This window comes from Fukomys damarensis, unplaced genomic scaffold (genome assembly GCF_012274545.1).
Source record: "Fukomys damarensis isolate Sample0158 unplaced genomic scaffold, DMR_v1.0_HiC HiC_scaffold_22, whole genome shotgun sequence".
NCBI lineage: Eukaryota > Metazoa > Chordata > Mammalia > Rodentia > Bathyergidae > Fukomys > Fukomys damarensis.
Window position 1 is genome coordinate 13,865,212 of NW_022900934.1, and position 10,022 is coordinate 13,875,233.

The 10,022-nt window shown below is 53.7% G+C and overlaps 1 long non-coding RNA gene across 1 annotated transcript; it reads right to left on the minus strand.

Moving 5' to 3' along the window:
* Positions 1-4,048: 4,048 nt before the first annotated feature.
* LOC104863684 lies at positions 4,049-9,283 on the minus strand. Its single transcript, XR_780646.2, has 3 exons — positions 8,861-9,283; positions 8,606-8,658; positions 4,049-4,276 (listed from the first exon to the last, which is right to left on the minus strand). It is a non-coding gene; the product is annotated as an uncharacterized LOC104863684 (long non-coding RNA).
* Positions 9,284-10,022: the final 739 nt, after the last annotated feature.

A 10,022-nucleotide genomic window follows, 5' to 3' on the forward strand; every position in this document is an offset into this window, starting at 1 on the left:
GGGAGAGAACAGAGAGAGAGAGAGAGAGAGAGAGAGAGAGAGAGAGGGAGGGAGAGAGAGAGAACACGATCTCTGTTTACATAACTCGGGTAGCAACCAAGCTTGAGGCCTGGGCAGGCAGGAGCTGGGAATGGAGAGGCGGCCCTGGGAATGGAAGGCCTCAAGGAGGACAGGGGCTGCAGGCTCCCCCATCCCTCCCCAGAGCTGAGCCAGGGAGGATCCTAGGGATTGGGGACAAGGCGAGGGATGCACTGTCAGGCTAAGAGGAAGCCAGCCCGAGTCCTTGCCAGGGAGGGAAGCCTGGTGTCCCTAGCAAGAGTGGGTGCTCTCTCCACGTCCCTGGGCTCCTGGAGCACCTCAAGATGGAACAAACTCTTGACCAGGGTTCTCCACTTCCTACAGCCTTGAGTTTTGATTCTGATCTCTCTAGAGGAAGCCTAGATTTCTTTTTTTTTTCTCTGCCCTCAGAGCAGTCTAACCTCAACTTTTTCATCAGGGCAATGAACATAATAAGACTATCTTTTCTCACATGGGAGAAGCAAGGATTACTATAAAAGTGAAATCTGTAGAATGCAATGGTTAAATCTGTGTTTCTGGCAGGTAGGTTGTGGGGCATTTTGTTGTTGAAGACAATGCAGAGTGGTTACTGGAGTATAGGAGGGCAGGATAGGGAGGATGGAGTTATGGTTGTCATGTACAGTTGGGTAGGTTGTTGACTGTTTGAGGGCACTCAGAACAAGAGGAGAGTAGGGGCTGACATCTATTTTAAGCTCCACTCAACAAGTTAGGGACTCTAGAGGCAGACTATGTCTGCGCAGAGGGAGGGTCACCTTGTTCTAATCTGCAAGAAGACTTCTTACACTCACTACCCATGGGCCTATGGAGCTGCTTGCCTCCAAAGGAACATGCTTTAATTACCAAGGTGGCCCAACCGGGTGTCCACACTGCTCGCTCTTAGTGTGTGCTTACAGTGGCCACTTCCTGAGTCTCAAGGCTGGGTCTGAGTACGGGAGGTGTGGGAAGCAGAGACTTTCCCTCCTCCCTCAGATCCCTCTGCACACCCCACCTGCAGGCTTCTTGCTTTCTCCTTTGACCCATGAGCCTTCAGCCATCCACGAGCTACCAGCTCTTTCCTTTGCAGCATATAAAATAGCTGGTGAAGAGCGAGGCATTAGGGTCAGACCAGCCCTGTGTGACTGTGGCCAAGTTACTTCACCTCTCTGAGGCTCAGTTTCTTCCTCTGTGAAATGGAGGAGAAAGCGATACCCACCTCATTGGGTGGTTGGGAAGACTAAACACCTGCGTCGTGTGTGGGGCTTGACACATTGTCCAGGCACACAGAACGCTCCATAAAGGAAGTCATATTGTTCCTATCCCCTTGTTGGTAACTCTCAGTTCTCCTGGAGCTAATGGGCGCAGTTTCTCCATTTTGCACATGACCTTGGCTGCCCGGGGAGTGGAGTGAGGCGACCCAGGACCTGTCCCTGCCCTGGGAGTCTCTATGATGGTGTTTTCCTCAAGGGAAGCGGAAACTGCCCAGTCGTGGGGCCAGGGGCACAGAGATCTGTGCTAGACTCACAGATCCCTTCCTTCTTGGTCCCCCAGCCCCATCCCACGATCCCTGCTGTCCCTCAGACCTCTCTGGCTTCTGCCTAAACAGAGGTGGCAGCCTCCTTCAGGGCCTCCCAGCCTCCCATGCCCTCCCACCACACTCCCTGCCGCAGCCGGAGTGATCTTTCTCTGACACAGGTGGGATGGTGTCACTTGCTTGATTAAAGCCCTTCCATGGCTCCCCATCGCCTACTGAATTAAGTCCAGACTCTGCACAGTGACATTCAAGGTCCTTGTAATCTGTCTGCGTCCTCCTTTATCTCCCACTGTGCCTCCTCCATACAGCCACGCCTGCCCTCCTACCTGAACGTTCTGTCCCAACGATCTCAAGTTCTGTGACCCAAACCCCAAAAGTGTGTTTTCCTTGCATCGGCCCCTCTGCCTGTCTGTCTGGCCATGCATCCTTTCTTTATCTGCTTTAAAACTTATGTTTGCATGCATGTGTTGAGGGCTCCCATGGGCCAGGTGTTGTGCTGAGTGATGGAGATGCTGTGGAGAGCAAGCCAGGTGGTCCAGAGCAGGAGATAATGAACAGTTCTCATGCCCAGGACAAGAGCTGATGGGTGTGCAGCAGGGCTTTCCAGGAGGAGAGGTGTTCAGCAGAGACCTGCAAGCTAAGCCGCAGTTGTCTGAAGGATGAGGAGAAGAAGGGTTGGTAGTAGAGAAGCAGGCTCCAGACCTAGGGGGAAGGGTGCTAGGAGAACCTTGGAGAAAAGAAAGCTTGGTCAGCTGGAGTGGCGGACAAGGGTTAGGTGAAGGAGAAAGGATCATGGAAAATGAGGCCAGGTGGTTCTGCAAAGCCCAAAGTGGAGCTTGCACCAAATACTTGAGCAGCAGGAAACCGTAAAGGATTTCAGCAGAGGGCAGCATAGTGGCCTCTGCCGTTAGAAGCCTCGGATTGGAGGGTAAACCATCCGAGGGTGGGTGGTGGTAGGCTCAGAATGGGAGCAGGGCTGGGGGACCACCGGATGCAGAGGACAGCAAGTCCTTGTTTCAGACTCAGGAGGCTCCTGAGATGTAGAGACGGTGAATTCAGAGGCCAGAGGTGACAGCATGTGTGAGATGCCGGTGGGACTCGCGAGATGGATGGTTGTGCAAAAAGTCTGGGCCCACTCTGAGCGTTCTGGGCAGGAGGCAACTGCGGAGGCCAGGAGGATGGAGGCGCACAGCATTCAGGATAAGTCTGTGGAATGAAAAGAAACGTGAGGGGCCCGCAGACCTCAGGGCCGGTACCCCCATATCTACCTTGACCCTCCAGAGCAGTTGGCTTAGATGCTTTCCACTGGCTGCCCTGTATCGCACACAACATAGCAGACCAGTCTTTCTCAGATGGGGCAGCTTTGCACCTCAAGGGACCTTTGGCCGTATCTGGAGACATTTTTGGTTGTCACAACTGGATAGAAGGCCGCTATTGGCATCTGGTGGGCAGAGGCCAGGGCTGCTGGGAAACATCCTGCAGCCCACAAGACAGCACCCCGTCCACCCCCCAGACAAAGAATTCTGCAGCCCCAAATGCTGTCAGTGCAGAGGTACCGCAGAGCCTGGCCTTGGGAAAGTCGCGGAGGCAGGACTGGACATTCCTTCCTGCCTTCCTGCCTCCCCAGGTCAAGCCTGGCAGAAGGCACAGAGCCAATGGCACCCGCTCCCGCTGAGCCAGATGCCTGACTGCTCAGCTCTTCCCCACCGGGCTCAGCCACCTAATGCGTGCAGGGCTGGTAGAGGGGAAAGATGGGCCCTGGGGAGAAGCCATCAGGAGCCCCGAGGCCCAGGACGCGCTGCCCTGTGTGTGGCTTGCCAGCCTCTTCCTTCCTGTGTCTTGTTAACTTCTGACATTTCTTTATCACCCAAGTAAATAGATGTTATTTTTTTTTTAAAGGCAAGTAACAGATAAACAAAACAAGAAACATGACAACCCGCTGATTAAGAGCACAGGCTCTGGAGTCCCACAGAGCTGAGTCGCAACCCTGGCTCTGCCACTAACTAGCTGCGGGAGCCTCTGTGTCCTCATCTAAGAAATGGCTTTCCTCAAACCTGCCTCGAAGGACCCGGGGAAGAGTGAATGGGTGGTGCAGACAGAAGGCGGAGCGCAGCACTGCGCTGGTAGGAAGTACTCGTTACAGAGGGATCGTCCACGTGCACACGTGCAAATTCACGCATGTGCGTGTGTGTGTGTGTGTGTGTGTGTGTGTGTGTGTGCTGTCACGTACGAAAGCATTTTAAATCAGCCACAATCTCCCACCCTTGGCCTACCATTTCGATGCCTACTTTTGTTGACATAGACAGATTAGAAAAAACCAGAAATGGCATCTTGCTTTATACATCTGCCTCTGTAACCTGCTTTTTCCACTCTATAATATATTGTGAATGTCTTGCCATTTCGATAAATATACATCTACATCATCATTTTTTAAGAGCTGCACAGTTCGCCATTGTGTGGCTGGTCCATAATTCATTTAACCAGCCCCCACTGTCGGACATTTGGGTTGTTTCCAATCCTTCGCTCTTACAAACAATTCTGCGATGAACATCCTTGTACACACATCTTTGTGCTCTTGTCCAGTGATTTCCTCTGGGACCAGTTGGACATTTTTGGCAGGAGGCGTGTGGTCCTGACCAGATTCCTCAAGTAGAAGCCCTTGCACCCAGCAAGGAGGGGTCTGGAGGTCTGGGGGAAGGAAGGAGATGCTGGATTGCAGGGGGCTGTTGGTCCTGATGTTAAGACAGTGGCCCACTCAGTGAGTGAGAAGGGAGAAGGCTACACCCATCTTCGTTGTCACAGTGGTGCTTACAAAATAGGGGGCCCAGGGTGGGGAGGTGGACAGTGTGTGTGACGGGCAAAATGACAGACCCCAGGCAGGAGGGGACACAAGGGTGGATGGGCCCAGGCAGGGTGATGGATGGATAGCAGAGGCAGGTGGATCCAGGTCAGCAGGCAGACAAGATGATGGACAGGCGATGAACCGGCAGATTCAGGTGGCCAGACATAGGATGGGGGCCTTATGGTGGGGCCCACAGGGACCAGAGGCTGAAATTGTGTATTCAGGGACAATAGAGAGCTCCTGGGAGATGCAGCCAGGCCCCAAGGCCAAGAGGCTCCCAGGCTCTTGTCTTCTGCGATCTAAATAGCTGCTTTTATGCATATGCCATTTGGAGCTGAAAAGGCTTTAGGGATTGGTTGTCCTGTTCATTTTGTAGATGGAGAACTGAGACCTGGGCAGAGGTGAGAATTTGCCCCAGGAGCCCATAGGGGCTCAGAGGGCACAGTCTTTGCCCCCAGATGAGTCTATATTCATTACCAATCATTCACAAGAACTCTAAGTGGGGTTCGGAAGAGCACAGGTGGGCAGAGGGGGGACTGCAGCCTAGCAGGAGGAGCAGGGACAAGTGAGTGTTGTCATGAATCTTCTCTGTCCACCCCACTCACAAGATGCTCTGAGGGCACAGGAGAAGCTCGGCCCCCTGAGGCCACCCAGCCCCCTGCCTCAGATTCCTCATCTGTACCTGACGCTGAGGTTAGTTGAGAAGATGAAATGAGTTAAGGGCATACTGCTGGCATGGTTTTAGGGTGGACTTGAAGGGAAGGAAAAGGAAGGAGGCACGGGGCAGCTGGAATCATCAGCAGACAGGTGCGGGGGTGTTCAATGAGGTTCTTCAGAATAGGGACCAGAGGGAGAGCGCCAAGGAGAAGGTTCAGTAGGGTTCGGAGCTTCTCGGCTGTGGGAGACGCGGAAGAGCGGGGACAGACTGCAACAGGGTCTCCAGCCTGGGTGTCTTGGAGGATGGGAGTCCATTCACCCAAGTCAACTCAGGGAAGTCCAACTTAGGGAAATGTGGGTAAAAGCCGAGATGCCAGCTGACATTATCCAACCATCCAGCATCTCCACTGACCAGCCAGTTATCTGTCTTTCCAAGCTTTCCAAGCTTTCCGTCCTCCTGCCCACCCACTTCCATTTAAACACCTATCTGCCCACACTCCACCCATCCATCCGTCACCCCTCTACCCATCCATCTTCCCACCTGTAACTCACCTACACATGTACCACTGCCTCTTTCTCCACCTTTTCCCTGTGTATCTGCCCTCTTTACTTCATCCACAAATCTACCTTCTTACCCATCCATCCAAGATACATTTCTTATGAGCCAACTACGTGCCAGGCTAAGATAAAATCTTGTCACAAGTATTGGAAGATGCCTAATAGGAAGCTATTGACTAGAAAAGCCAGTAGTAGCCAGGCATGGTGGCACCTGCCTGTAATTCCAGCATTCTGGGGGGCTGAGGCAGGAGGATCTCAAGTCTGAGCCCAACAGAGGCAGCTTAGTGACTTAATGAGGACCTGCCTCAAAATTTAAAAATGGCTGGGGATGTAATTCAGTGTGAAGGTCCTGGATTCAATTCCTAGTACACAATAACACACACGACAATTATTTTAGCTAGAAGAGAGAAATTTGAGGGCGACTTTATGTCCTCCAAGCTACAAAGTGTGTAGTGGTGGGTGTGGCCCACAGTTTAGCTGCATTCTAGAATCCTTAGGCCCTGATATCACACTATTTTACCCTTGAATTCTGTGTGTGTGTGTGTGTGTGTGTGTGTGTGTGTGCGCGTGCGTGCACACACAACACACATCAGCACAGGCTACTGGGTCCCTTAAAGGCACAGGTCCTGCCTTTCTCACCCTGTATCTTCAGCTCTCCTGCCACTGGGTTCCTATGGGCTCTGTGAGACACCGTAGGGGTGCAGCGGGTGTGCTGTGGTCATGTGACTCATGGGCCTTTATGCAGTTGAGGGGAAGAGGGCAGGTTGCAGCTGGGGGACAGAGTGAGCTGTGTGTGTGGAGAACCACCTTGCTGACCACTACTTGGCCTGAAGTACTCAACTGGGGGTGTGTCTGGGCGGTAGGAGGTACCAGAATCTGCAGGGGTGACTTGGAGTAAATGGGCGCAGTCTAGGCCTTTGTGTAGGGTTAGTAGAGGCCTCTGAGCCTGTCTTTGAAGAAAGGCATCAGATGAGTGGAGGGCCCGAGGTCCAAGGTGAGGGGACCTTTGGGGAAAGGGGCTGTGTGGACCAGGGAGCCTGCAGTTCCTCCCAAGTCTCTTCCTCTTCTGTAGCCCACCCTCCCGCTGGAGCCCCTTTCTCTCCATGTGGCCCAGTCCCCTCTTCAGCGTTCCCGTCCCCTCCAGAGCCCCATCCACCTCCCAGGCCCCATCTCCTGTGGAGGCTCTGTCTTTTCCCAGCAGAGACCCCAGCCATAGGGATCCCCACAGATGTCCCCACAGAGCTCTGGCTCCTCTTTGTGAAAGCCCCAACCCACCTGGAGCCCCAGATTCTATCATGGAGCCCCTGGCTATGCTGAGCCCCAGATCCTGGCGTGGAGCCCTCGCGCCCTCCCTGGGTCCTGAGCCTTCTCGCTTAGCTGTGCTGCCTTTGGCTCATCGGAAAAGCCCTTGCTGCTCAGGCAGGGAATTTCTGTCCCCATTCAACCCCCCATCCACCTACTCCTTGATGCTCATAGAGCCCTTGGCCTCTCTGCTCAGCCCTGGCACCCTCCGGGAACCTTAGTGCCGCCCTCCATTCCAGGTCCTAGCCCTCGCTGTCCACCCAGCAGGTGGTGGCCTGGTTCCAAAACCATCCCTGGGTCTCTGCAGCAGCTCACTTGGCTTTGGGCTGGGAAAGTAGTCTGGGCTTGGGGCCCACAAGACCCTCCCCATAGCCTGCCTAGGACCCAGAGGATCTCTGAGGACAGAGCGACTTCTAGGTTCCCAAGTAGGCTGGACTGAGGGTGGAGACCAGCAGCTTTGGCTGCTGAGCTTGGCTTGGCATGAGCTGGGAGAAACTGGAGACTCTTGGTGCTTCTGGGTTAGGAAAACAATCACAAATTAGAGAAAATGCTTTGGGAAATTGCTCCACGGTGTGAGAGGGAGGCCACCTCGAGAGAGAGGGAAAGAGGCTCCAAAGCCAGGAATTGCTCTCTGTGGCCTCACCCGTCAGCCTCAAACCATCTGCTTGGTGTTTAAGGCCCAATCTCATCATCCAACAGGGTCACCTGCCAAGTCCTGACACGCATCTGCCTCAGCTAAGCCACTGCTCCTAGGTGGGTTCCCACCTGCAGACTGTGGCTCCCCCAGGCACTCACAGATGAGCTATTATTTCTTGAATTGTTGCCCTGACTGATCCCTAAAGGACAGGAGCCATGTCCTGCACCTTTGGCGGCCAGAGGCAGCCAGATCTGGGCACCAGTGCTCCTCTGATACAGACTGGCTGGCCGGCCTTGGGCAGCCTTGGTTTCCCGATCTGTGGGATGGGAGAGTAAGAGCTCCCTTGCTGTTGTCTCTGAGGAATAAATGAGGTAGTGTTTACGCCACACCTTTCTCCTAGCAGGTTTCATCTTAAGCATGGTGCCCTTCCCAGCCTTCCAGGAGCCCCAGGCACAGGGCTGTGAGGGCCACTTATCTCTGAGTATCCCCTTCTCTGACTGTCCATGCTGGCTGCCGTGTGTGTATCTGCCTAGCAGTCCCCTGCCGAGAGCTGTAAAAAGCAAGGCCCAGCAGATTCAGGGCAAGTGCTGGGGTGGAGGAGGGGTCCTGATATGGGAAGATGAGGCAATAAATATTGAATCTTATGACTCATTTGGCCATCAGGCCTGCTTGAGCCGGGCAGTCTTCCGTCTGGAGGAATTAGGACAGCAGCCAAGAGCTTGGATTCCAGAGCCACACTGCCGGGGCTAGAGTCCCTGTGCTGCCCCTTTCTGGCTGCCTGGCTCTAGGGTTACTAGGCTCCCCCAGTTTCACTAGTCATAAGATGGGGATATCCGGTCACAGCACCTGCTGCATAGGCTCAAGATGAGGCGTAAAGGAGCTATTATTTGTGCAGTGCTTAGCACAGTGGCCCACACCTAGCAGTCCCCCTGTGAGGGCCCACTCAGGAAGATGGAGAGGCTCCAGGAACACAGGATCGGATGGCAGGAGCTCAGGTGGCATAGGAAATGGGCTTTCAGACCTGGGTTTTTGCAGAGCTGGAGTCCAGCCATCTTCTGTCAACGTGGTCTCTTTCTGCATAGGAGAGCATGGATGGTCTCAAGGTAAAACACTTTTCCTGGACACTGCCAGGTGCCTTATTTGGAGAAGGCTGGGCCAGGGATGTTGCCCGCAGGGGTGGCTCTGCTGAGGGTAGCAGCTAAAGAGATCCAGGGCTCTGGAGGCCCTCAGAACCTCAAAGATCACACCTGTCCTTTCTCTGGCCCAGTGAAGGTACCTGGCACCCTGCTGTCTTCCTGGCAGTGCGAGATGAGGTGAATCACGCTGTCCCTTTGGTGGAGGGGCTCTCAGGGAACCCCGCCAGCAAACAGTGAGCTTGCCCCAGGCACCCCCTCTTTACCACAGCGGGTCTGGAGCTATCCTTGCTACTGTCTGCCCTGCGCCAGGCCTGTGCTGAGCACCAGAAGGGTACAGTGGCCCAGACGCGTCCTTGAGGAATGTGGGAGGGAATTCCAGCCCTTCTTGGGCCTCAGTTTCTTCGTTTGCCCTCTTCTCTTCCTCAGAGTGTCCTTCCACCGGCACCGTCTTTCTCTCTTTCTCCCAAGCCCTCCTCCCTGCCAGAGGAGGGGAGGCGCTCTGTGGAGGAGAGGGAGTTTGTGCAAACTGAGGTTTCAGTTGGAACTTCTGATTGGCTGGCCATGGCCATTCTTTTCCTTGGTTGCCATAGCAGCCATTTCCCGGGGTTGTCAGTGATGAAACTCATAACATTGTTTTCAAATAATCCGTGTAATTGAAATAACAATTGAGCTGTTAACTCGTCTCTCACACCCCAGCTAGGACAGATCCTCCTCCCTCTGTACCCTCCTCCCTACCCTAGGAAGCTTTGGCGCCTCCCCGTGTCCTCTCTGAGGCTCCAGCCTCTTCTTTGTGGTTGGAGGACTGAAAGAGGAGAAAGAGTGACCTCCCTGCATCATTTTAAACTCCCAGAACTCAGCACTCCAGAGCTGAATCAGAACTTGGAGACGAAAAGCCCATTTTTGCAATGTGAGGCCCAAAGGAGGGAAGGGATATATAACCAGAAAGGATGCAGATGGTCCAAGGAGCACAGTTGTGTTTTTTGGTGAAAGTTGAATGGGATGTGTTACATTGTGGGTCCGTTCATGTGATCTCTACCTAACACATTTCACAGGTGAATAAGCTCAGGCCTGAGGAGCTCAGCGTAATACACATTTTTATAGCTTTTTCAGAAAATAATGTGTTGAGTGGATGGACCTGAACACAGAGTACCTCTTTCCCTGTTTCCCCAAACTAGGAATTGGGACCTGGCTTCCTTAGCTGGAGGACTTCTTGGAGCAGGGTTGCTGATAATTTGAGGACACATGGCTCAGAGGAAGTGAGGGAGGGATTCCTCAAGGAGCTATGGGAAAGGAGGGAATTCG